Genomic DNA, 24,383 nt, shown 5'->3' with positions numbered 1-24,383 from the left:
ACACGAAGGCAGGTCCTGCTCCGAGCGGGGCGCTGCCACCCAGGAGGGAGAGCCGTCAGACCCGCGGCTCTGAAGGATGGCAGTCGCCCCCTGCTCGCTATCTGGCACGGAGGGCAAGGAAACCGCGGGGCAGAGGAAGCCAGAGCACGAACCCAGAGCTTGCGCGGCACCCACAGGGAGCGCCGCCGAGGGATGGCAGGGCTCAGCCCTCGGGCCAGCTCCTTCCCCTGTGCCCACCTGGCCAGCGGTTCGGCACGACCCCACCGTGCTGCCGACCTGCAGCAGCCCCATTTCACAGCCAACCCGCCCCCTCGCTCCCCTTTATGGGGGGTGGGACAACAAATCCCCCCCACCCAGCTCCCAGCGCAGCGGTGCTCCCTGCCCGCCCAGAGCCGCAGTGTGCCCTCCCGGCAGTGCGGGGCAGCCCGGGCGTTAAACACGGGGCTGAGCGTGCAGAGGGCCAGGCAGGACCGAGGGCACGCCGGGAGGGCATGCCGGGAGGCCACGTGAGAGCCGGCCGGACAGCCGGCCACACGCATGCACAGCCCGCTGCCCACCAGCGCTGATCGCCCCTGCTTTTGGTCCCGGGCCCCGCTGAGAGGCAGCCCCCCACCCCCCCCCCTTCCCCTGCTCCTCTCCAGCCCCAGTTGCCACCAGCGCCGACCGCGGCCCTGTTACCTGCGGGTTAAACAAGCAACCCCGCACCCCTCAGCGCTCCGACTCCAGGAAATGAGCACACTGCGAGCCCTGAGGCTCGGCCAAAGCCCATAAAGCTTTTTATTGGCTCTCAATAGCTATTAATAATAATTAAAAAAAAAGGGGGTTCTTGTGCTAAAAGGGTGCACGGGGGCAGGGTCTAAGAGGTAACGGAGGAAAAGAGAAAGAAGGGAGGCAAGCCGGAGCTCGGCGAGGGGCAGGACCCGGTGCGCGAGGGGCAGCGGTGGTGGAGCCCCAGGACCGCTCCGTGCCTGGCCCCCGGCCCCCACTGAGCCTCGGGGGCTGCTGCGGGCGCGCGGCGCCCATCGCCCGACCCCTGGGCTGATACCTGCAGAGAGCCCTGGCCCTGGAGACCGATGGCAGGCGCCCAGCCAGGCCGGGGCCCGGCGCCCGGTGCCAGCACTTTTCTCCCCACGCATCTCGGACCTTCCTTCAAACACCTCCGCGGACGGCAGCGACGCCCAGGGCTTCAGCCACTCCACCGCTGCCACAGGAGCGCCCTACAACGGGCAAAGGCAGCTCCCTGCCGCACCGTGCCCTGGCACCCAGCGCCTCTCGGGCAGGGGAAACTGAGGCAGGCAGAGCCCGCTAGCCCCCAGAGCCCAGCGGGCGGCTGGGGGCTGCCTCCTGCCCCCACGCTCCCTGCCCCGGCAGCTCCGGACCGTGCGGGCAGGAAGCAGGCTGGGAGCGGCGGAGCAGGGCTTCCCCGCGCTTTGTTCTCCCCCAGCCCCGCGCGCACACGGCCGGCACGTGACATCCTGCTCATTCTTCGCTCCCCTGATAATTTCCGCCCCGGTTCGGCGCACGGCACGGCCCTGCCGCCCCACTCCCACCTCCCGCCGGGCCCCGGGGGAGCCGATTCCTCCGCAGGGCATTTCGGGAGCCCCCGGCCCCGGCGAAGGGGAGGCAGGCGGCGACGCGCAGGCCGTGCTGCTTCGCACACCGTTTTCGGTTTGAATCAGGCCTTTATGCTCGGTCCCGGGGGATTTCATGCCCAGACTGTTTGCACAGAGTCAGGCGGCCGACAGCCAGAGCCCTGGGAGCTCCAGCCCCCGCTTTCGGGATTATTATTTTTTTTTTGAGTTATGGGCCAGTCTCTGCATGGGAATTTCAGACAATGGAGCGAGACAGGGCCCTAACAGAAGGGAAAAAATACATTTCTAGCCTTAATAAATACTGCTTCCTGCGAGCACTTGTGGAGACCGCGCTGCCTCCCCCGGCCGAGGCAAACATCCGCAGCGGCACAGCGCAACCGCGGCCCCGGGAGCGGCCGCCCAAAGGAGCCCAGCTCTGAGCCCCAGTTTCGGGCTGCGAGGCCGGGTGCGCCAGGGGGCTGCCATGCTCTGATCCCCCCCCGTTCCCAAAGCAGGGTGGACGTGTGAGCGAGGGCAGGGCCAGCAGCTTCTCCCCGCACGGCGGATCTATTTTCGCCTCTGAGAAGCGCCAAGGAGAGGCGACGCCTCCCCGCACCTCGGCGCGAGAGCGGGACCCACCTCTTTGCGCGGTTTCAGCAACTGCTCAGGCTTCCCACTACGTGCCGTGCAGGCGGCTCTGGCTCTTAGAATTGAGAACAACCTCATCAGAAACATTTGGTAAAATCCCAGGACTCCGGTGGCTTTGGAGCGAACAGCCCCGCCGGACTGGTGAGAGCCAAACCTGCGCTGGTCTGGCACGGCCACTGCAGGACGAGCGCCGGGGATCCGCATCTGCCCCACGCTGTCACCCAGGGGCAGCCGCCTCACGAGGAAAACACGTCCTGGTAAAATCACCAGGCATTTTTGCATTTCCAACACGAATCCTCACCCAGGCCTCACTCAGACAAGAAGCCTCAGAGAAGCACCTTCCAGGCTGCATTTGTTGGCCTGGCGTCAAATCTGATGCAAGATGAGACTAAGAAAACTTCTTTCTCTCTTCTGGGGGAGGGGGGGGGGGGGGGGAGGAAGAGTAAAAAAGAAATTGGCCTAAAGTTTGATGGGAGAAATTCCAAAGCAAGCTGTGGTCTTAAAACAAATAAGCACTCCCCTGCCCTGCAGCGTTTGCGATGTGAAGTGCTCCAACCCAGGGAACCTGAAACTGAAACAAGCTGCAGACAAGTGCAAGTGACGTGAGCACCTCCCCAAAACAGAACCACAGAGACGCTGAAAGTACCATAAAGGGGGCAAACCAACACCCAGAGATCATCGGAAAGGCAGGGAAGGGGTTGCTGGCGGGTCTGTTTAAGCCCTGGGTTCTCTTTTATTTGCCATCTGGTTTTCAGCTTGCCAGGTCTGCTCCAGTCACATTTACAAGCTATTCCCTGCAGTCATGGGGGTGAGAAAAAGAGGCTGGGGGGGGGGGGGTTCTTTTCTTCTTTAGAGAAAAACCAAAACAACCCCCTGCAGTTCCAGTGCTATCCCTTGTCTCTGAGACCCAGGACTCGGAGCGAGGCTCCCGACCGCATATGCAAGACTAAAACGCTGAAAAAAAAAAACAAAACGTCTTTTTAAAATTTCTTTCCTGTGAAACCTCGTGGCTGACGAGAAAGGGTTTGTACAATAACATCTGGGGCACATTGTTCTGGGCCCTTTATACACACACAGAGTTCCTGGCCCAAAGAGGTTACAATTAAGCAGGGCAAGACAAAAGAGGGGAAGAGGAGGGGAAAAAAAAATAGCGGCCCGGCGCAGGGAAGCGATGCCCAAGGTCACCCCGAGCGAGCCCGCGGCTCTCCTCGGGGCACAGCACGGGCGTCCTGGCCCGGCCACGTCCCGCCAGGCGCTCGCTGCGGCGCTGCCACCTCGTCACGGAGCCCCGGCCAAGACGAGCCCCGGTCCCTGCAAGCCCTCAGCACCGCCGCTCGGAGCCGGCCTCCCCGTGCACTCTGCGCCTTGCGAGCGGCAGAGGAACACAGCTGCCTCCAGATGAAAGGGAGAGAAAAGCTTCTTGAGAGCACAAGGAAGAAAAGCCCTTGACACTGCGCAGCTCAAAGCACAGATCCCTGCCAATTAAAAGCTAAAAATAATCACAAATACCCCGATGTCCCAAAGGACAACCCATCAGCTGGCTCCAATATAGAAATCCAGACCGAGAAGCAACCGGTGGCCTTACACAGCTGAAACCAAAACCCAATAAATCTTAAAAGTTTAAGGAGCAGATGAAGTCTTAGCTTACAAGGAGATCAAAAGTCTTAAAACAAAGGAAGATCCAGAGTGTTTAAAATAAGCTGCAGACGGTCCCAGATGATGTCTGGAAAGGTTTGTAGTTAAGAATGCATTCCAGTCTTCGGCGCCGGCAGCCAGCCCTGGTCATGACGGAACGGGGAAGAGCTGTGCCACGACAGGGAGGCTTCCCAGAGCTCTCGAAAGCCCCACCAGGTTTCCCCAGAGCTCAATCTCTCCCCCAGGAGCCTGCGGTGAGTGGGCAGGATCGAGGCAGAGGTGGGGAGGGACCGGGGGCAGCTGTGAGCAGGAGCAACCCAGAAGCACAGCGAGCCAGGAGGCACCGGTGCTGCCGGCCACCTCCAGCTTCTGAGCAGCCGGCAGAGGCGCGAGCACCAGGACTCAGCCTCCAGGCACGACCGCGGCGCCGCCAGCCCCCGCTGCTCCTTCGCTGGGGCCCCCTGGCCATCTGAAAAGCCATGCGGTCGGCTGAAATTGCACCCTGCCAAAAATAAACAGCGGGCAAGCGGAAGGGGGCGAGAGTCGCAGGGGCTGCGGGGATAACGCGCGCGGCTGGGGCCAGGGAAAGCGGCTCCCGGGACCGCGTTTCAGCGACCTACCTGCAGCTGGAAGGCCCGCGGAGCTCCCCCGGGACGTGCTGTCACCCGCACAGCAGCTCTGCTCCTTGGCGTCAGCCGCCGCTCGGGTCGCGGCTCAGCGCCAGCACGAAACCACCCCGCGAGCTGGTTCCCTCCGCCAGCCACTGCTCGGCACGGGGACGCTGCTCTGCCGGCGGCCCCCGAGGGAAGCGGCGCTGCCGGCGGCGGGGGAGAGGGTAGGAAGCCCCCGGCTGGGGACGAGGCTGATGTGTTAAACGCTGGGGACAGCAGCTGGGGAATCTCCTGGGTCCGAGAAAGCCGGAAAGGCCCTCGGTGCCGCAAATGGAGGCAAGCGTGCTCATAAAATTAAGAAGTTGCAACTCAAGCAGCAAAGAGAGGCACAAGAACGGCAAGAGGGTGATGGCAACGTCTAGCCATCGAGCTACGACCTCTCCATGTCCCCTCCACGCTACGCGAGGGCACCCACAGCGAGGGCAGGTCTCCGCACTCGTGGGGAGACCTCATCCGGGGGTGCAAGGAGCTGCAGGATGGAAACAGAAGCTGAAAAGGGGCAAAAAAAAAGTTCCCAACCTAGTGCTGGGAACGGCAGCGGTACAAAAGGCCCTCCCGAGACGCAGGCTCGACACACGGCCACAGGCGCCACGCGCTGACGGGGGCAAGGAGCACAGCGGGCACCAGGTGCTGGAGGAACGAGGCTGCAGCTTGCAGGCAGACCGCGCCGGCTACTTCAGAGGGCGGGAGCTGGCCACGAAGCCGCCTTCTGCGAGCACCAGCCCTGGACCGAGAGGAAAGGAAAAACCTTCTGAAGTCCCAAATCCTTCCCGCTGGGTCTGCAGCGTCCCGCGCTCCCCGGGGCTGACAGGAGTCGCCCTCCGGGCTGCAGCTCCTCACTTTGGCAACTCTGAGAGCTCCGAGAAAAACCCTGCCCGTACAGCTGCCACAAGAGGGAAACCCAGCGGAGTTTCCAAGGTGTAAAAACCACTTCTCATACCCCGGGAATTCAACGGGCAATCCACGGTGGTCCGAGCCCAACGCCAGCACACGCTGCAGGACAGCCGAGGTGACCGGCACACCCAGAGCGACAGCGGGAGCCTGCCCGCGTACAAACCCAGCCCGGCCCCCGTTAGCGAGCTGCCGGCCAGCAACACGCAGGGGCACGCCTCTACGGCGGGACGGGAGTGCTCCCCCAGCTCCGGCACCAACGTAACCACGTGGGCTTCACAGCCCTCTCCTCCCCAACCGCCCCCGTGGCGGCAGCAGACCCCGCTCGCTTGCCTTCCCTTCGCCCCGCCCGCACCACGGTGGTTTGGCCCCACGCAGCGGCACGGCTCCAAGCGCGGCTGCCCGCGCGCGGGACACAAGGAGCGGGCTCCTGCCCTCGCCTCGGGGGCAGCACCGCGCTCCATCGCGTGCCGCCAAGCTCCCCGCGACGCGAAGCCTTCGCGCTGATGGGCGCCGAGCGGATTTTCGAGGAAACAAGACAATTGGTAGGAGGTTCTTTTGTTACGCGAAGAGTCCTTCCAAGACTGGGACTCGGGCTGTTCCCGCTGACCTTTGGCTTGGGCAACAGGAAAGTCGTAAGCTGGAAGCGCAGGCTCCTCTCCCCGCCTTGTGCTGCCAGGCTCGGCGACGCAACGGGCTCCCGAGGGACCCGCTGAGCTTCCTCCAGCCCTGGGCCGCGCAGCGCCTCGCTCCTTCCCACCGCAGGAGCGCGATCGGCTCAGACGTGGGTCCACAGCGCGGGCCGTCACCCGCTGCTTCCCCACGAGGAAGAGGGGAAGGTTGCAGCTGGGAGAAAACCCGGCCCCGGTCCTCATTCTAGGGAAGGCCCCGACGCGGGCTGAGGAGCCAGGGGGACGGCGCGGCGCCGCGAGCTGCTCCACGCCACACCTCCACCAGCTCCCGCTCCGCTCAACCCGAAGCAACCCACTGGGCAGCAGATCGGTGCGTTCCGGCCCGATTTCCTCCTCCTCCCTCAAGGCAAGAGCGGCGCTTTGACAGAGGAACTCGGGGCACCCAGCTCGGGGCGCGAGCACCTCGCCCAGGGGAGCAGGGCCGGCCCCGCGGTGCCGGAGGACAGACTGCCGCGTGGTGACAGCCCCTGCGGAGGGCTTTTTGGGGGGGAATCCCTGAAAATCAGGAAGTCCTGAAAGCAGCTGCTTTCCCAGCAAGGCGAGACGCTTTGTGGTTTCTGCAGCCACAAGAACGTCACCCCCAGCCCCAGCGGGGTCGGGTTAAGCAGACACGGCCCTGGGGCCTCCTCGCAATGGCTGAGCCCCTTCCCTGCTCGCAGCCAGGCGGGACCAGCGCAGCGCTGTTTACTCCGTTTCCTCCTCTGTGCGTTCACGGTGGTGTCAGCACAACAGGAAGCTCTTGTTAAACACTTCATTACTTCACTGCCGACGCAGAGCCGTCGGGGAAGCCGGGCGTAGCGCAGCGTGTTTCGGGAGACGGGGCAGCCTGGCAGCTCCGGCTCAGGGCTGGGATTTCAGAGCTCGCAGCTCCGGCTTCCCGGCCCCTCCACATCCCAGCCGTTACGCCAGGATAACAACCCCCTGCCATCTGCTTTGGCCATTCGAGCTCCCTGGGGAGACGCTTGGCTCCTTCTCAGCTTTTGAGCAGCGCTGAGACCTCAGCGACTTTCTCCCTCCCCCTCCTTCAGAGCATCCTTCAGGGAACAGCCCCAGAACCGGCTGAAGACCTCCCGCCTCGGCCGGCAGCACCAGGCCACGAAAGCCACCCGCCGTAGCCGCCAGGTCACCGGCCAGCTCGCGCCCACGAGCGGCCCGGAGCTGAAGGCCTGCAGCCGGCCTTTCCGGCGGCTCCCTCGCAGGCGGTTCCATCGCCGGTGGCACCGACACCGGTCCACATCTGCAGGCTGCTGCGGGACCACGGCACCCAGTACCCGGCAGACACAGCCCCAACGCCACGGTCACTGCACCGGGAGCGCCCCAAGCGCCGGTCCCCTCTCGACACCGAGCAGCCACGGCTGGTCCCCCCCAGCCCCGTGGCGCAGCGTGGTTTCCCTTTTGGCCCCACTGTGTTTGTACAGCGAGGATATTTGCAAGGGAATTTTGTCCAAAACCTTTTTTTTTTTTTTTTTTGTTTAAATCCCCCTTCATCCAGGTTGTTTCTTGACAAGAAAAAAAAAAAACAGGAATAAAGCCAAGGCTAATGTTTCTACCAGAATTTCTTTTAGTCTTCAGGGAAAAGAAAAAAAAAAAAAAGAAACCCTAAACTGTAGAAGCAAAGCTTTTAATCCGACATGATCCGAGCATCCTCGTTCCAAACCTCCCCTCCCTTCCTGGCCTCCCAGCTCCCTGTGAGGACATGGTGTGTCCGCGGGAGGACACAGGGCTCCACCCGCACGCGCTCGGCCCCGCAGCACCGGGCACTTGCGGCAGCTCCAGCAAAAAAAAAAAACAACACCAGCAGAGCAAATGACCTCCAGCTATGGAGTTAACCCGGAATAAATAATAACAGTAATAAAAAAAGACCGAGGAGGAATGCTTGGAGCTTCTGTCAGAGATTAAAGCATTTATCGCGCGGGGCTCTATTGCCGTACCACCCCTGCAACCCTCTGTGGCTCTCGACCACGTCCCAGAAACATCCGAGCCACGAAAATATCAGGGTTAAAGAAGTTAACAATAAAGCATTTGATGTTTTTACCCCCTTCCCCCCCCCCAGCCTCCTGAGCTGTGAAAAAGATGGGTTTTCCTTCCTGCCGTGCAGTGCCTGGCTTCCTCCTCCAGCTACCGCGTCTATTCGGCTGCTCTCTGACCCGGAGGAGCTCTCTCCTCGCTGGCCTTTCCCTTCCCCGGCAGACCTTTAGGCACTGCACTCTGGTCACTTCTTCACCTCCAGCTCCAAATCTCTCCCCATTTACTTTCTCCCAGCCTCCAAACGTTCGCGTGGCTTTTTAATGGGTCCCAGCGATTGCTTCAAGGCTTTTGCTTTAAGGAAAGAGTTGCGCACTACATCTTTCCCTCGACAACAGCAAGGGAAGTCGAGCCCCAGCACCGCAGCAGAGGACGTCTCTATTGCCGGGGAGTCCTGCTCCACGGCTCGGCGGCCCGACAAGCGCTCAGCTACCCCGAGTCCCCACAGTGCAAAACCAATAATGACTCACGCGTGATTTCACTGCGATCTGTAGAGGTGCCGAGCTGACATCCAAAACCATCGGACTGCTTGGGGAGCAGAACCTCAGCCGTTCGGCACATTCCAGCAGAAGCAGCACCGCTGACGATGCGGTCGGGGGGGGAAGGCTCGAGCAGCCAAGGCTCTGGCTGCACACGCAGTACCCCCTCCGCACAGACCCCGACCCAACGGAGACGCACAAGCGAAGCCTGTTAGCTGCTGCTCAGACATAACGAAATTAAACGAGCGGCAAAACTGGAGAAAAACACCAAATGGGATTTTTCAGCCCGTGGCAGAGCCCAGGTGGGTGCAAAGGCAACGCTCTGAAGGTAATTGGGATATCACAACCTCGCACGGAAGCGTGAGCTCCTGGTGCTACCACGGCTTTAAGACATCTGCTCCGTCCCGAGGCGAGCACAAAGCTCGTGCCAGAGCGCGGCCCTGGCAGGTGACACAAGCTCCCAAGGCGAGGCTGTGCGTGCGTATCGGCAGCTTTACCAAAAGTCAGCTTTCCGACGGCCGTTCGGCAGCAATTACCTGGCACCCAACAATATCCAGTACGGGAACGGCTCCGTCTTTAACCAACACGAGCGGGGCAGTTTTGATTCCTGTTTGCTCCCCACCTGCATAAGCAGAAATGGAAATCGACGTGCTTCGGACAGTCAGAATCCAGAACACAGATCCTTAACGGTTTTAGACACAAAGAAGCTTGCAGAGGCAACCCCTGAGCGCCTCAATAAAAGCAGCCACAAAGCAAACTCCCCGCAGCATCTCTCCGCCGCTGCGCGTTGCTCTGCGATTTGCTTCCAGCTGAATATAGAATTTCACTCTTTTCGTTGGATCCCCATCCAAAGCAGTTACACCTGGATGGAAAATATGAACAGTGCTTGACCAAAGAGCCGGAAATACCACGACTGAAATTTCAGCAGCAGCACAGGAACCAAGCAAAAAGCTAAAAATACTTCTCTAGGAAATATAGTAATAGTAATAACCGTAAACATGCACATGCTAAAATAAGATCAAATCTGAAAACTAGACCGGGAGAGATCAAACACAGCACGAGTCAGCCAAATCCACCCGAGAGCCCAGTGCCCACTCGAGTCCATTCATCTCTTTGGGCTCAGCAGCCACAAACTCAAACTTCCAACTACAGAATTCACGAAATCTAGCAGAAAAAGCACTGAAACTTCACCAGAGAGGCTTGAGTGGCAACGATGCTGCAGCTGGCTTTTACAAACCCTGCAAGAAGAACGAGCAATTGGCCCAAGCGAGTCTCAGGGCAGGCACCCCCCGGGTCTCGAGCCACGCGCACCCCACGGGCCCCTGGAGCACGGTCCCAGTGCCGGACCCACAGCGTGTGGGAACAGCGGCAGCGCCGAACCACCACGGGGATCGGGGACATCAAAACCCGGGTGCCGAGAGACGCCGAGACCAACGCGGGGCCGTGGGGCTGCCCACCTTCCCCTCCCGCCCGGCTCTGGGATGCTGCCAGCGTCTTCTCCCTGTTCCCTACGCCTGCCTCTGCCAGCCCAGAGCAGTGACAGCTCTCCTCTCGGCTCCGGGGCCCGCAGAGGTTTTGCTGCGCTGCTGGAAGGCCGCAGAGCAAGGGGCCAGCTCCAGCCCGACGCTCTGCTGCCTGCACAGCGCGGCTCTGGTGCTCCGTGCACAGATGGGGCAATTTCTGTCTTGGAAAGTGCAACTCGCTCCACCGTTACCGTAAGGAGGACGCTGCAGGCGGGTAAGCAGAGCTGTAACCCTTCTTCTGAACAGCAGCGGAAAAGGCACGGGCTCATCCTCTGCCCCTGCGGGAGGTAAATTACACAAGGCTGTAATTCTGCAGAATCTATCGCATCTTAGCAGTTCAGCACACACACACACACACAAAAAAAACCTGATTAGGACGTTGAGGTGGTTTCGGTTTTACTCATGCAGACTTGGTAGTGCTAGAAGAAAGGAAGTTCACTACGGGCGACGCGGAGCCTCTGGCTGGGGAGCTCAAAGGACAGCAGCCAGAGCCCAACGCCCGGCTCTTCATCTCCACGGGACGCAGGCGGGCGCCCCAGCCAAGACGCTGCCGCTGCCTTTCAAGCTCCCGCTTGGCACAAGCGCGGGATTCGCTGGGGCACTTCACACCCCAGCCGCTCGCTCCAACAAGTGGTCTCCGCCGGCGAGTCCCTCGCATGCGCTGGCTTTTGTGGCTCTGCCGGCGGGTATTTATTGAAACCAGACAATGCCTCCCCAGCACAGCGAGCTCCGGTCCGACACCAGACGCTAATTAAACCCGTGCTGCTGCTGCTGGAAGGCAGAGCTGCGGAGGAAGCAGCTGCCTTCCAAAGGCCGCAGCAATCGGCCGGCGAAGAGCCGCTCACCAGCCCCGCACCCTGCACGCCCGCTCCCCACGTCCACAGGGACCGGGGGAAGAGCAGCTCCTGCTGCTTCTCCGAGCGGTCCCCTCCTGCCCAGCTCTCCCGCTGCTTTCGCTGTCCCAAGCACGCTCGCCTTGAGATAGGGGCTGCAGAGGTGCTGCTTCTACAGACAAGACCTGCCGGCGCCCCTTACTCCGACCAGAGCACAGCGGAGCAGGTCTAGCAGCAGCCGGCACCAGCCCCAGGGGGCTGCAGTGCCCACAGCCCAGGGGGATCTGACGGGGCCCAGCCCCGCGCTGCAGTCCCCAGCGCTCACCCAAAGCGATGCCCGACGTTTGCATTCAAGCCTGCTCATCCCCTCGCAAAAATCAGCTCCCAAAACTGCCTGCACCCCAAGCACCAAGTCGCTTCCGTACCCCAGGCGGGGAGAAGCGTGAGGAGAGCCACAGCTCGAGCGGCTGCCAAGCACTGGCCTCTGAAGACGACTATAGAGCCGGGGCCTGCAACATGCTCAAGGTGGGCAGGCCCATTCCGTATTTCAGCCCCTGCCGCTGGACACAGATCTTTTTTAACCCCCCTCTGCTTCACCTGCAGGGCAAAACCCACCCTGAAGGCTCTGCCACCCCTCCTGCTGCCTGGGCTCATGACACGGAAGGCGAGTGCCCACAGGCGCAGGACGTGAGCCGCGCAGGAGCGTCGGCCCCAGGCACGGCCATGCCCTCGCTGCCCTTCCCAGCAGCGCAGGAGTCGCTTTTTCTGTCGTTTTGCTCCGACGGCAGGTTTGCGAGCAAGGCAAATTCCCCTTCCAGTGCCTTCCCGCCCACCCCTGGGGCTCGCAGCCTGCTTAGCAGTCACCAGGCAGCAGCGAAAAGAAGGTTTCGAGATAAATACGCGGTTCTCACCCGGCAGCCTGGAACAACCACTTCCATTTCGCATCTCCCGTCTGAGGCCAGAACACCTCCTCCTGTGCCACTGCAGCCTGAAATAAGGTTAAGACCATCTCTACCAGCACGCTGCTTCCCCAGCACTGTCCCTGAATACTCCCGTGTCCTCAAAAGCTAACACTTTTTCTTTTTTTTTTATATATAAGAGCAGTATCAAGCACCGCTTGCCTTTCTCTTGACAAGGCACCTGAGCGCGCGTCAGGCAGCGGGGACAGGAACAGATGTGAAAGCAAAGTTGCCGTCGGTTTCACAGGCAGCCGGACGAGAGGAAGGCTTCCTCCCCTCCTCCTCCGCAGCCAGAGCCGTGCCGCACCCGGCAGCAGAGGCTGCGGTGCCTGCCCAGCACGAGGCAAAGGCTGCGGGGCGCACGAGGACGTCGCCAGCGCACCCGGAGGCGTGGGCTTGGCGCTGCTTGCTGCTAGGAACTTCGGGCTCTTCCCTCGCCCCTCCGAAGGGGAGGTTTTAAATGCGCACGCGTGCTGAAGCCTCAGCGCGAGGTCAGGTGGATGCACAGCAAGCTCCTGAGGATCTCAGAGCCCCAGGCTGTTCTCGCCACCAACGCAGGGCGAGGGGAGCACGTCCTGCAGCCCCAGCCCGCTCTCCGCAACGTCGTGCCCGTGGGTCCTGCAGCCTCGAATCCCACACGTGCTTCCTGCCGGCACTGAGGGGCCAGCTGTAGCCAGGACGAGGGCTCCACAGCTGTTCTCCAAAGGAGCAGACATTTCCCAGTCCCGTTCCTCTCACAGAAGCCAATTCCTGGATGCGCGCAGCTCCCTTCCCTTCCTTTCCTGCCCTACGCCCAAGCTGGGTGCAGGCTCCAGCCCTCCCATCCACCTGGGGGAGGTTTCCTCCCGGCAGGACTGAACGCGGCGCAGGGAAGGGCCGGCAGGCTCCCGGACTTGGCACTTTCTCCTTCCCGCAGCACTCGGACAGGCTCCCAGATAACCTCAGGAGCCCGCAGGCAGAGGAGGCTGGAAACCGCAGCCCTCCGACGCTCGCACCACGGGTCTCCCACAGCACAGCCAGCCTGAAAACGGCTGGAGCAGGCTCAGGATCGCTGAACAGCTCGGGGCATTTCCACTTGCTCCCAGCTTCCAGGGACCAGGAAACCGACGTCCAGCAGCACGTCGCTGAGATCCAGCCCTGGGAGCAAGCAGGGGAAAGGCGGGATGGCGCAGGGCAGTCGGGAGCCTGAGCAGCAGCAGCAGCGAGCAGCAGCCTGCGGCTGACGGGCACAACCCAGCTCTGACTGCAGGCGATGCTCTCTCCTCCTCAAAGCCACCACCTCTGGAGGGCAGGACATCCCTGCTGCCCACGCTAGATTTGAGCGCCAAGCCTACGGGGGACTTTCTTCATGTCTGTGACCCCAATTTCCCAAGCGGCCACACGTGAGGGAACCCCTCTGATGATCCCCTCCAGGCAGCCAGAACCGTCTGACCAGAGCCCAGCTCGCTGGGGAGCTGCAGACAACGCCAGGCGTGGACGCTGCCCTTTCCAAGCGTGCCCTTGCCGCCCCGAACACGTACAAAGGCCCGGATCCGTCACACCACACTCCATGGGACATCCTCTCCACCGGGCTGGCTCCCGCACCGTGCAGCTCCAGGGGCTGGGCACCCACCTCCTCCCCTCCCGGCTGGGCAGGGATCAGAGCAGCAGCGTCGCCTCCTGTGCCTTCCTGGTGCTCCCAGGCACAAGCTCCAGGGGTTTTCCGGACGGCTGACGCAGCCAATAAACGCCCCTTGGCTCTTGCACTACTCTTCGCAGCAGGCGGCGTGAGGTACTTCGCTGGGGAAGTGTCGGTACAGAAGAGGGAACCGAGGCACGCAGCTGCCGGACGGCGCACAGAAAGCGGCAGCACAAGCGGGAGGAAAGCCGGGTCCCGAGCGCTGCCGTGCCCCGTAACCTCGCCTGCACACGCGGCCCTGCCACAGGGACCTTCCCTGCACGGGACAGCCCTGGGAACTGGGGAGAAACCGGGCAGTTTTTTTTTCCAAATGCCTTCTCCGACACTTCTCAGAGGCACGGCGAACAGCGGGGCTCCCCGCCCGCTCACAGGAGCCGCGGTAAGAGCCACGCAGCACCGCGGGAAGGATGACCACAGCCCGCCGCGCCTGCTGTCCCCACGATTCGGGATCGTTCCTCATCCCATGGGGCAGGCTGAGCCCTGCGAGGCCTGCAGCAGGAAGGGCTTTCCAGAGGGGTCACCCCCAGCCACGTTTCACCGTGGGACAAGGGATCCGCGAGGGCGGCGGGGAAGCGTATGGCCAGGCTCCGCGCGCCGACTGCCGAAGGCTCGGGCACGGCACGAGGCGTGACAGCAGGCCTCCTCGGCCCGCCGCAGGGATCCGCTCACCCTCGTGCCGTGCGTACCGCTCCCAACCCCCCCGCTGTCGGCAGGAGCTGGGGCGGCAGAAGCACTCTGAAGGGTAGGGTTTGGGATCTTTTCCCCCGTAACCCACATCCTTTTGACAGAACCGGGTTCGGAGGCAGCTGCAGCGGCAGCCCTGGGGTGGCCTTTTGCAACACGAGGCAGGGACGAAGTGGTGCCCGGGCTCTTCCGTCACCAACGTGCGGCTAATTGCAACTTCCCCAGCTCCCCTGAGGTCACACGGAAGGAGGGGATGGCACGGGCGACGGAAGCAGCCCCGTCACCCCCAGAGGCAGTGTGCAGGGGGTGTCACTCACCGGTGACAAGGCCCTGGCTCTGCCGAGCGGAGCTGTCCCACATTCGAGCCGGCGCCGCCTCTCCCTCTGCGCTCTTCCTCGGGCTGCTCGAAGCCCCACGCGTTTCCTCCCAAATTACCGCCAAGCCTTAAGAGCTGGGAGGGGAAGGAGGAGGGCGGAAGGGAAAGCGTCGGGGGCGGTTTCACAGGGAAACCTCTCCCCTGAGCCGTCGAGCTCCCCGCGCTGGGATGCCGGCAGCGCTTCCTTACTGGAAGCGAGCCGCCCTGCCTCACGTGCGCTGCTCCCAGCTCTCCGCCCCTCCGGGGACGGCCGCCCGACGGGAACAGCTGCCCCGGGCCTCAAACAGGACCCAGAGCCCAGACCGGGGGGAGAAATGGGCAGCAAGGAGGAGCGGCGCCATTCATCTGTACCACGGGCAGGGGGATGCGTGGCGGCACAACGTCCCCCGGCCCACGCGCAGGTGTCAGCAGCGCCTGCAGAGCAATGAGCGACGCAGGAGGCATTCAGCTTCCCACCCCCTCGGGTACAAGACCAAGCAGCTCAGTGCACCGCACCTTTTTCCTCGCAGCCTTTCTCTGAGGCACGCCAGCGACCTGCTTATTTCACAGCTGGGGAAGGGAAGCCGTGCAGAGCCCTGACGCGTCGCTGATCTCGCCGAAGTAAAGGGGGCAGCGAGGGACGATCCCCGACCAGCCGGAGGTTTGCCGCATCGCGTTCAGTCCTAGACAGACACCCCAGCCTGCTGGCTCGCAGGGAGGGATAAGCAGAGGGGCCAGAGACCCGCACCCCGTGCCTGGACGCACCACGGATGGTTCAGCACCTTTTCACTCCTCCACCCCGCAGTTCCTCGCCCAGGGAATCGGATTCGCAGCCCCTTGCTGAGCGCCGCGACAGCTCCGTGGATGAAGGCCCCGCTGTGCTTTGCCACCAACCTCCACACCAGAAGGGCATGTTCCAAAGGCTGGTTCTCACCTTCCCCCCCTCCCCATCTGTGAGCGTTTCATGAGACCCCGCGGCCAGGGCTGAAGCAGGAACGCCACGCGGGCGGCTGCAGCCAGAAAGGTGCTCACAGAGCCGCTGCTGGCTGGGAGACAAAGAGCTCCGTGTGGAGGCTTCCCACGGGGTTCAGCCGAAAGCCACCCGGCCCTCCGGCAGGTGGATCTGGTGCAAGCCTGCTGGTTCCTCCCTTTGCCTTCCCTGCTCACGATTTGCTTCTCTGGGCCCTACTAACGGGCTTAATTTATAACGTCCGGGGATCACCCGCAAGCAGCAGCAGACAGGACGCGCCCCCAGGAGCGCCCACTCCATCCTGCTGCTCTCAGCACCCGCGGCGCTGGTCGCGTGCACAAACCGACCCTTCTCCCTCCGATCCGGGCTCGCACCTCCCCGGCTTGTCCCAGAAACCCCAGCCAGCACACGCTCGCCCTTCTCCAGAGCACGCCTCCATCCGAAACCCAAACCTCTTCTTCTCTTTCTGTGAGTCCGTTACTTGGGTTTCTTGTTCCCGGCACCTCTTCCAGCCCCTGCGGGGAGCACTCAGGTCCCCCGGCCTCCCCATTCGTTGTGCAGCCGATCTGTGGGCCCAGACCCAGCCACACATTGAAGAAGACCAAGATGTCCCAGAGCAGCGCGGCGCTGCTGGGCGCCCACCTGTGATCAGCCCCGCAGCACGCCCAGCACGCTGGCTGGCCCTGCTCGGGACCACGAGCCCCTCCAAAACCTTTTACGCTGGGGCTGCACCACCAGAGGGGCTCCAGGCTGCCGCTGCCAGAGCGCTTGGGCTGCCCGGACACAGCTCAGTTACCACCAGACGCTATCAGGTGCCTGCAGAGTACGCAAACCGGGGCAAAAAGTCAGTTTGCCACCTTCCTATAGAGCCCCCTGATCCCCGCTCCCCTCCCAGCACCAGCACCCTGCCGGCTTCCAGGCTGGACAGGGCTCGGACTCGCTCTGACAAGACCGTTTGTGTCCCCAAGGGCAAACCCGTCAGGAAAAGCTGGAGCCGCGCTCCGAGCCACCCCAGCTGGACTCTGCTCTCCGGATCGCAGCTTCAGGTGGTGATTCAGGGCTGCCTGCACGTCCTTTGCTCCACGGGAAGGAGGAAGCTCCCAGCTGGGCAAAGCCCTCCTCGCTAATGCCGGGCACCTTTGACTTTGCTTCAGGAGTAAAGGCGCTCTTCTTGATCTATGCAAAGCTCCGCTAAAATGGCCAGGGGTGGCCAAAGGAGCAACCAAGAGCAGCGAACGCACGGCTGGGGCAGAGGCTCGCCCCTGAAGGCCAGGCTTCACGCCCAGAACCACTCGGCCGGCCTGCAGGGGCACCTGAGCCAGGGCAAGGCGGGAGAAGAGCAGCGGGTTCCTCCCCGTCCCCACTCCCTCACGTGCCCACTGAATCCACGCTTTCCTTCGTGGGCAGGCCAGCGCTGCCCCACCCGATCCCGAGGTACATCCCCGGCACCCAGCGCATCGCCGCAGAGCTGCTCCCTGCCCAGAACCAGGGACAAGCCGCACGCAGACGAGCGGCAGCGGGCGCCCTTACAGCCTTACCGGAGCCGCGCGCTCGTGGCGCGCCGCGAGAGGGATCACACCGAAGTGGGCGACGGCAGGAGAAGCCATAAGCGCCCCATCGAGCGGGTCCAGGGCACGGGAAATCCTGCCGCGAGCAGGATCCGCTGCTGAGGGTTTCACAGCCACCGAAGACTACGGCAAAAGCAGCAGAGCGCTTCTTTTCTGCTCAGATTCTTCCATCAGGAAGTTTACGCACGCTTCAGCCCGGCTGCCCCCGCCGCCGGACGCTGCCCCGGTGGAAGGCAGCTCCGAGTGCGCGCCTCGAAATCCCCCGGCAGCGCGAGCGGGGCCGGGGCCGTGCACGCAGCCACACCCAGCGCCGCGCGCCCGAGCACACAAACATTTCCTCCCCGCTGCTCCCGCGCCGCGGCTCAGCCAGGGCCGCCCCGTACCTGCCCCGGCCGGGCCGCGCGGAAGGCGGGCGGTTTTACAGACCCGTAAGCGCGGAGACGTGAGCACATTTCCTGTCGGCCCCCCTGCCCCCCTCGAGCCGCCGCAGCGGATGTTCTTCTCTCCGACTTCTTCCTCAAGGCAAATATTTAGAGTCTAGCAGGCATTCCTCATCACAGGAGCAAGTTAAACATTGGCCCGAAAACAACAGCAAGTGCCTTTCAACGCTTCTGGCCGGGGAAGCGTCGCTCCGGACTTTGGCTTCTGGCTCTGAACAGAAAGAGGAGCAAAGCACCGAGCGCTGCGCTCCTGTCCCAGGAGCAGGCGGAACTGGGGCTGCGGCCCCGCCAGGGCCACAGCGGGGACCGTGCCCTGCTTGCGCGCTAGCACGCTTTGGGGCCCTGCTCTCACCGAGCCCGCTGCAGCGCATCCTCACGCCACGCACACGTTGTATGCGCCGGTTCCCCTGCTCGCTCTGCACTGCCTCTTCTCCTGCCACCTTCCAGCCCACCGGTGCGGGAGGCGCTCTGGGCCGAGACCACGCAGCGCAGCGCAGCTCCCTGCCAGACGCGCAGGCTCTTGCAGGAAGACCCCTCAGCGAGGTAGAAGCCGAAGTCAGTGAGCCGGCAGGAGCGGATGCGACTGCTGAGCCAGCCTCACCTCTCCCACAGCAGCCCAGTCAAAATCGTGGCAAATTCCCCAAGAGGAAGCTTTCGCTGGAGACATTTACTGGCCCGCAGCTCACGTGTGCCCGAACAGCATGCTGAGGAACAGCTCGTGTCCTGCAGCTCGCCGCACCGCCGTTAGCGGGATAGCCGAGCTCCTTTCGCTCTCCTGAACCCAGTGCCCGCGAGGGGTGCCTGGCTTTGCTGCCCCGCTGCACGCAGGTGGACAGGGAGGGAGCCACTCCCGCGGCACCCCTGGGCACGGCCCAGCCACGCGCCCAGCTCCAAGCGCGGCAGCACGGAGCCGTGGAGCTTGGCCGGGCTGGAATTGCTCTCCCTGTGCTCAGACGCCTACCGCAGCACTGCGGGAACCTGCTGCGGGCTCCTCTTCCCGGCTCCCTGCCACCAGGCGGCCACCCCTGTGGAAACGGCACGCCATTCAACCCACCTGCAGGTTACCCTGGAGGAAGCAGCGACCCCGCAGCCCTCGCAGCACTTCCTTTTCCTTCCCCAGCCACGGCAACCCACGGAGCAACCAGCTCCGCTGAGCGGGTTTGTGCAGGGATCGCCGCGGCCCGCGGCAGGGACGAGCCCGCGCCCGTCAGCGCCGCCGACCCCGCGCCCACCAGAGGCGAGCGCTGCTCAGCTGCGGCCTCCCCTGGCAGGCAAACCCTGCCTGCAGCGCCCTCGGTGTTCTCTGGGCTGGGCAACACAAAAACAAGGCTCTGAGTAAAACCCAAAGAGAAGGGGAGCGAATGCGGCCGGGCCGGGGGTGCTCCAGGCAAGCGCTCCACGCGGAAGGTACCGGAAAGCACCTTCGTCCCCTGCACCAAGAGGGAGTACGAACTTGGTCACTTCCAACGGTTCACGAGGAAAAAAGGAGAAGAAAAAGGCTCTTCTGCGTTGCCGTTTGTACCTCGCGCTACCCCGAAAGCCGACAGCGGTGACATTTCCTACCTGGAGACACCGGGTCCTGGGAGCGCGGAGCCGTGAGCGGTGCGGAGCCGTTTCGCTGCCTTCCGCTTTCACGTCGGACAGCCGCGGGCACCGAAGCCCAACGGCTGGCCCCGCGCCCTGCCCAGCGCGCTGGGGGCGCAGCCGCTGCTCCCGGCGCCTTCCAGCCCCGGCCGGAGAGGGGGTGCTCCCCACGCTCGTGGGGCACCCCCGGGCCCCCTCCCGGTGCGCAGGGGCTGCGCAGCTCTTCCAGAAGGCAGTGGCACAGAATCCAAGGCCAAGGCCACCGTTAACCTCTGGTAACGAACTTCACTTCCCTCTCAGGAGGGCAAAGCCTGCCCATCGCCTGCCAAGCATCTCCTCCGCCACTTGGCGAGTAAAAGCCAGGCCTCCCTCACGAAGCACTGCGTAACGATACACGGCAAAGGGCTGCAGGACGCTCTCCGGTTAGGGGCTGGGTAAAAATGAACGACGACAGAAAATTACCGCTTCTTTCCTCCAGCCTCGCAGCCCCTCTCGCAGCCCGGGAGCCCACGGAGAGCCCAACAAACCCTCCTCTCCGTGGGCCATGAAAGCAAGCACGCGCGTCTCGGCCCGTGCCGCATTTTCAATCGCCCTGCGAAGTTCTGCCGCTGAGCTGCAGCGTCCCCGAAGAACCAGCTCCCGCATCACAAGGCACGGGATCACCTCGACGCTCCTCGAGCTCACCGATCTGCCGCGACGCTGCCGCTGCAGCCAACGGAAGGCAGACGGACGTGTGGTTCTCCGCGGGCTGCCTTCCCCCCAGCCCTCGCTGCGCCGCTTTTCACCCCCAGCACAGCAGCACCCTCAGAACCCGCGAGGGGGTGAGGGGGGGGCGGAAAATCCCAGTTCGGGACAGCTCAGGGTGGAGGCGAGCCTTGGAAGGGCTGGCCCAGGGTTCACCCCAGCTGCCAAAGCCGCCCCGCAGCCAGCACCACCGCAGAGGCAGGGCAGGAGGAACCCTGGAGCACCTCAGCCAGATGGCCGCTGGGCTCCACGTTGGTTTTTTTTTTTGTTTTGTTTTTTGTTTTTTTTTAAAAACCACTTCCTAGGAACAATGCAGCACCGAAACAGCCGGGGGGGCTGCGCACCGGGAGGTGCTGCAGCCCCAGCAGGGATTCGGGAGAATCCCCCAGGAGATGGAGGGCAGCCAGCGGGGAGCTGGGAGCCGGGAGGGGAGCCCGAACGCTCGGTGGTGGGCTGCTCCAGCGGAAAGTCACCTTTTGCTTCCCCCACAGCCGAGCCCTGCTGCTTCTCGGCAGCGACGGTCCTCCCGGAGATGCTGCCTGCCCGTAGGAAGTATAAACATCCATTCCAATAAAAACCAAAACTATTTATAAGCACGCAGCTCTTCTAGCGGGAAGAGAACTTGTTCTCCGCCACAACTCCGGAACCAGGGCGACTCCTTCCCCTTCGCCCCCTCCCAGGGCACCGGGCACGGCGGGGCCGAGCGGCCCCAGCGGCTCCTCGCTAAGCCCACAAGTCACGGGGCCGAGGGCAGAGCTGCTCCCCGAAAAGAGCGCCCGGAGGAAGCCCCTCGTCGGCACGAGTCCCCCGCCCCTCAGCAGCACCACGAGGGAAGGGGGGGTTAACTCCAGCGGCAGCCAGAAGGGACGGGGCAGCGCGAGGCGCGGCGGGGCGCTGAGCACGCTGCTGGGAGAGAAGGGACGCCTCTCCTCCCCGGCCTCGAGGGCTGCCCCTCTCCTCCAGAGCTCCAGCAGGAGGTGCCACCGGCCGAGGCTTCCCTGCGATCCCAGACACCCCCGGGTGCCCGTGGGGCTGCGGGTGCCCTGCCGCTTCCTTCCCCGGCTCGCAGGCGCCGGGGCCAGTCCTTGCGGCCGCTCGGACGCCCTCAGACCGCCGACTGCCCACGCACCTGGACGGGGGGCACAGCCGAGCGCCGCTGCTCCCGGCGCAGGGCTTCTCCTCACCAGGGGAGCTGGGAAAGTCATGGGGGGGGGGGAAGAGAAGGCTGGAGAAGGCAATCAGGCCCGAGGCCGGTAAACACGTTCATTGGCAGCGGCTCTCGGACATCATCTCTTCCAGCCCAGTGGGGCTGGAGGGGGTGGGGGGAAAATCCTGACCGTCCATCAGCACAGCCCTCCTGTCGCTCCCATTGATCCGCTGAGTCACTCCCGTATTAGCAGTTTTGACAACGCTCGGGCTGCACAGGAGCTCGGAAGCAGAATACAAAGCAAGAGGCGACGCGAAGCCTCTCGCCGTACCGGCAGCGGCACGGAGGAGCGCTCGCAGGGCGCAATTTGGAAACCTGCTGAACTGCGAGCGCCAACTTCCTCCCCTCCGCTCGCTCCGAGGAGAGCCGCAACGAGAAACCCCCGCGCCAGCCCCGCCGCGAGGGCAGCGGCACGCAGCTCCGTCCAGCGCCTCCCGAGAAGCTGCTGCACAGGAGCGCGTTCCCCCTGCAAGCTGCTACCAGCTGCACCCCGGCCGCGGCGGTGCGGGCGCGGAGCGGCAGCTGGTCTTGCGGAGAAACCACTGAAGGGATTCCTGAGGCCTCGCGGAACTGCGCAGCGGTGGGCAGGAGGGCGAATCCCAGGGCAGAGCGGCACGCGAGGGCCGCAGTCCCTACGAGCTAGCGAGGCGATGCCCCAGCACCCGTGCCACCACGGACCCGAGGGAGCCGCGGTCGGGGCAGAGCATCCCGGCCCGCACCACAACGCTCCCAAGCCGTCCGGAGGCCCAGAGGTACCAAGCGGCGATAAAATCGCCCCGGAACACCGCTCCTGTCTGCAACACCCCAAATTAAACCAAAACCAAACAAAGCTTTGGCGAGTGACAGCAGCCAAGCCTGCCCCGCCACGCGGGAGGCCTCTCCACACGCTCCCCACGGAGGCCTCCTGCCCTAATTCGCAGCAATTCTCTGTCAGACGCGCTGGCAAACCCCAAACGTCTCCTCCACGCCGTTACATAAGGCCCGATTTTTAAACCTGGCAGCGGTGAGGTGGGGGCACGCCGACAGGACAGCCCGGCGGGCAGGTGAGCCTACACACGCCTCAGAGCGTATTCCCAGATACCCACCCACTTGTTGTACGGCAGGAAAACAAACGGATCAGCCAACGAGGCAGCTCCCAAGCCAGCAGTCAGCTCGCACAGAATGCGGCTGGGGTCCCTGTTACCTCCACCTCGCTTAGAACAGGCGGATTTCCCAGCAGCTTGAAAGAGCTTTAACAAACTTCATTTTTAACTTCAGAAACACTCTTAGCGTGGCCGGTCCCCGTGCTGCTCAGACCACAAGCCATGCCTCATAAAAAAAAGCCTCACTCCCTAACAGCCCCCAAACGTCTCCTTATTTCCCTCTCGGCCCGAGGACCCCCTCGGCTCCCTCTGCCAGCCACCAGCCAGGAGCCGCAGGCCTCTGGCGGCGGCTCCCTGCTTGCCAGGCTGGCAGGGGAGAGCTGCTCCCCGGCTGCAAACCTCTCCCCGGTGCCGTAGGAACAGCTCGAGTCAGCTCCGTCGCGGCAGGGCAGAAGGAGGGCAGGTTATTTTCCCTGTTTCTCACATCCCCCCGCACCCGCTTTGCTCAAGGAAAAGAGCTATTTTAAATAGCAGGCTCGGCGCAGGCCCTTCCCCAAATAAACACCTCCCGGCCCCTCCGGAGGGAGGAAAGCCACATACAAAGGAGCCAACATCCTGCGAGGCCCCGGCTGCGGGGCAGGGGGACACACCCGGGGGTGCCCCGCTACCGGCCCCAGCCCCAAACGGCGCTTATTTTGGGGGGGGGGGACAGACAGACGGACGGACAGACGGACGGACACACGACGTCGGGGGGGGGGACCCAGGCCTCTTCCCCCACAGCTCCAAAGGAGGCGGCGCGGGGAGGAACCGCAGCGAGGCGGCCCCAGGCCCTCAGAGCCCCCCGGGCCCCTCAGGATCCCCCCCGGGCCCCTCGGGCCCCCCCTTAAGCCCCCTCAGACCCCCCTGAGCCCCTCCTCCCAACCCCCTTAACCCCCCTTAGTCCCCCTCAGCCCCCTAACAGCCCCCCTTAACCCTCCCCAGCCCCCTCAGCCCCCCCCACAGCCCCCGCGGCCCCCTCAGCCTCTCCCCAGCCCCCCCAGGCCGCCCCCCCCGTCCCCCTCAGCGCCCCGCCGCCCCGCTCCCGGTCCCGCCCGGGCCGTGCCGCAGCCCCGGGGCAACCCCGGCACGGCCCCGGCACGGCCCCGGCGCCCCTCGGCGGCCGTTACCTCGGCGGGTCCCTCAGCCCCGGGCCCCGCAGCCGCTGCCCCGCGGCCGCCTCCCCATGGCGGCGCCCCCGGCCCGGCCCTGCCCGGCTCCCCTCACGCCGCCTCTCGCCTCCCCCAGCAGCGCCCAGCCAGCCACACGGCTACGCCGCCGGCGTAGGCTCCGCACGCACCCATGCGCCCCCCGCCAGGCCGCCGGCGCAAACGCCTTTCCTGAATAGCGAACTCCGGAGCGGGGAGGCCCGGCGCAGCTCGGCGCATGCGCAGCGGAAGGGAGGCTGGGGGAGCGCAGCGGCGTTGGCGTAAAGCGCGGTCGAGAATAGGAGGCTTGCGGAGCGCGGCGTGGGCTTTACAGCAGGGCGGGGCGCTTTACGGCAGCGCCGCGCTCGGCGGCTCCCGGCGGGGCTTTCCTTTAACCCCTTGTTGCCCACAGCGCTCCGAGTAGGGGCCCGGCCCCCTATAGGGGACAGGCCCTGCTATAGGGGCGGGCCCCTGCTGCCCCCTATAGGGGACAGGCCCTGCTACTATAGGGTACAGGCTCTGCTATAGGGCATGGGCCCCTTGCTGCCCATAACCCCTATATGGTGCGGGTCCTGCTGCAGGCAGAGCTCTGCTGTAAGTTATAGCCACCAGGGAGATATATGTGTATATATATATCAATCAAAGTGTAGTGCACAGCTGTAGGGGATGGCCCCAGTTCAGGAACCTGCAGGGACAGGGAGATACATACATATATACACATAACCATATATACACGTATACCAGAGAGATATATACATATATATACATATATATACATATCAACCAAACTGTAGTGCACAGCTGTAGGGGATGGCCCCAGTTCAGGACAGGGAGATATATACATATATATATGAGGGAGATATATACATATATGCACATATACCATATATACACATACATCAGGGAGATATATACATATATATATGGTGTGTATACATATATATCAACCAAAGTGTAGCG

General features: G+C 63.5%; 1 protein-coding gene across 6 annotated transcripts in view; it reads right to left on the bottom strand.

Moving 5' to 3' along the window:
• CSNK1G2 (casein kinase 1 gamma 2) overlaps positions 1-23,783 on the bottom strand; it is a 37,902-nt gene extending 14,119 nt beyond the window's left edge. For 2 of the 6 annotated variants that reach the window (XM_083811469.1, XM_083811464.1), the window contains exon 1: positions 23,406-23,565. The gene's annotated coding sequence lies outside the window, so the exon portion shown is untranslated. The other 4 variants (XM_083811467.1, XM_083811468.1, XM_083811466.1 and 1 more) reach the window with 4 other exon arrangements.
• Between the last annotated feature and the right edge of the window lie 600 nt (positions 23,784-24,383).

This window comes from Anser anser (assembly GCF_964211835.1).
Source record: "Anser anser genome assembly, chromosome: 25".
In the NCBI taxonomy this organism is placed as follows: Eukaryota; Metazoa; Chordata; class Aves; order Anseriformes; family Anatidae; genus Anser; species Anser anser.
Note: the sequence above shows the minus strand (reverse complement) of the source record. Positions and strands in the feature narration are given on the sequence as shown.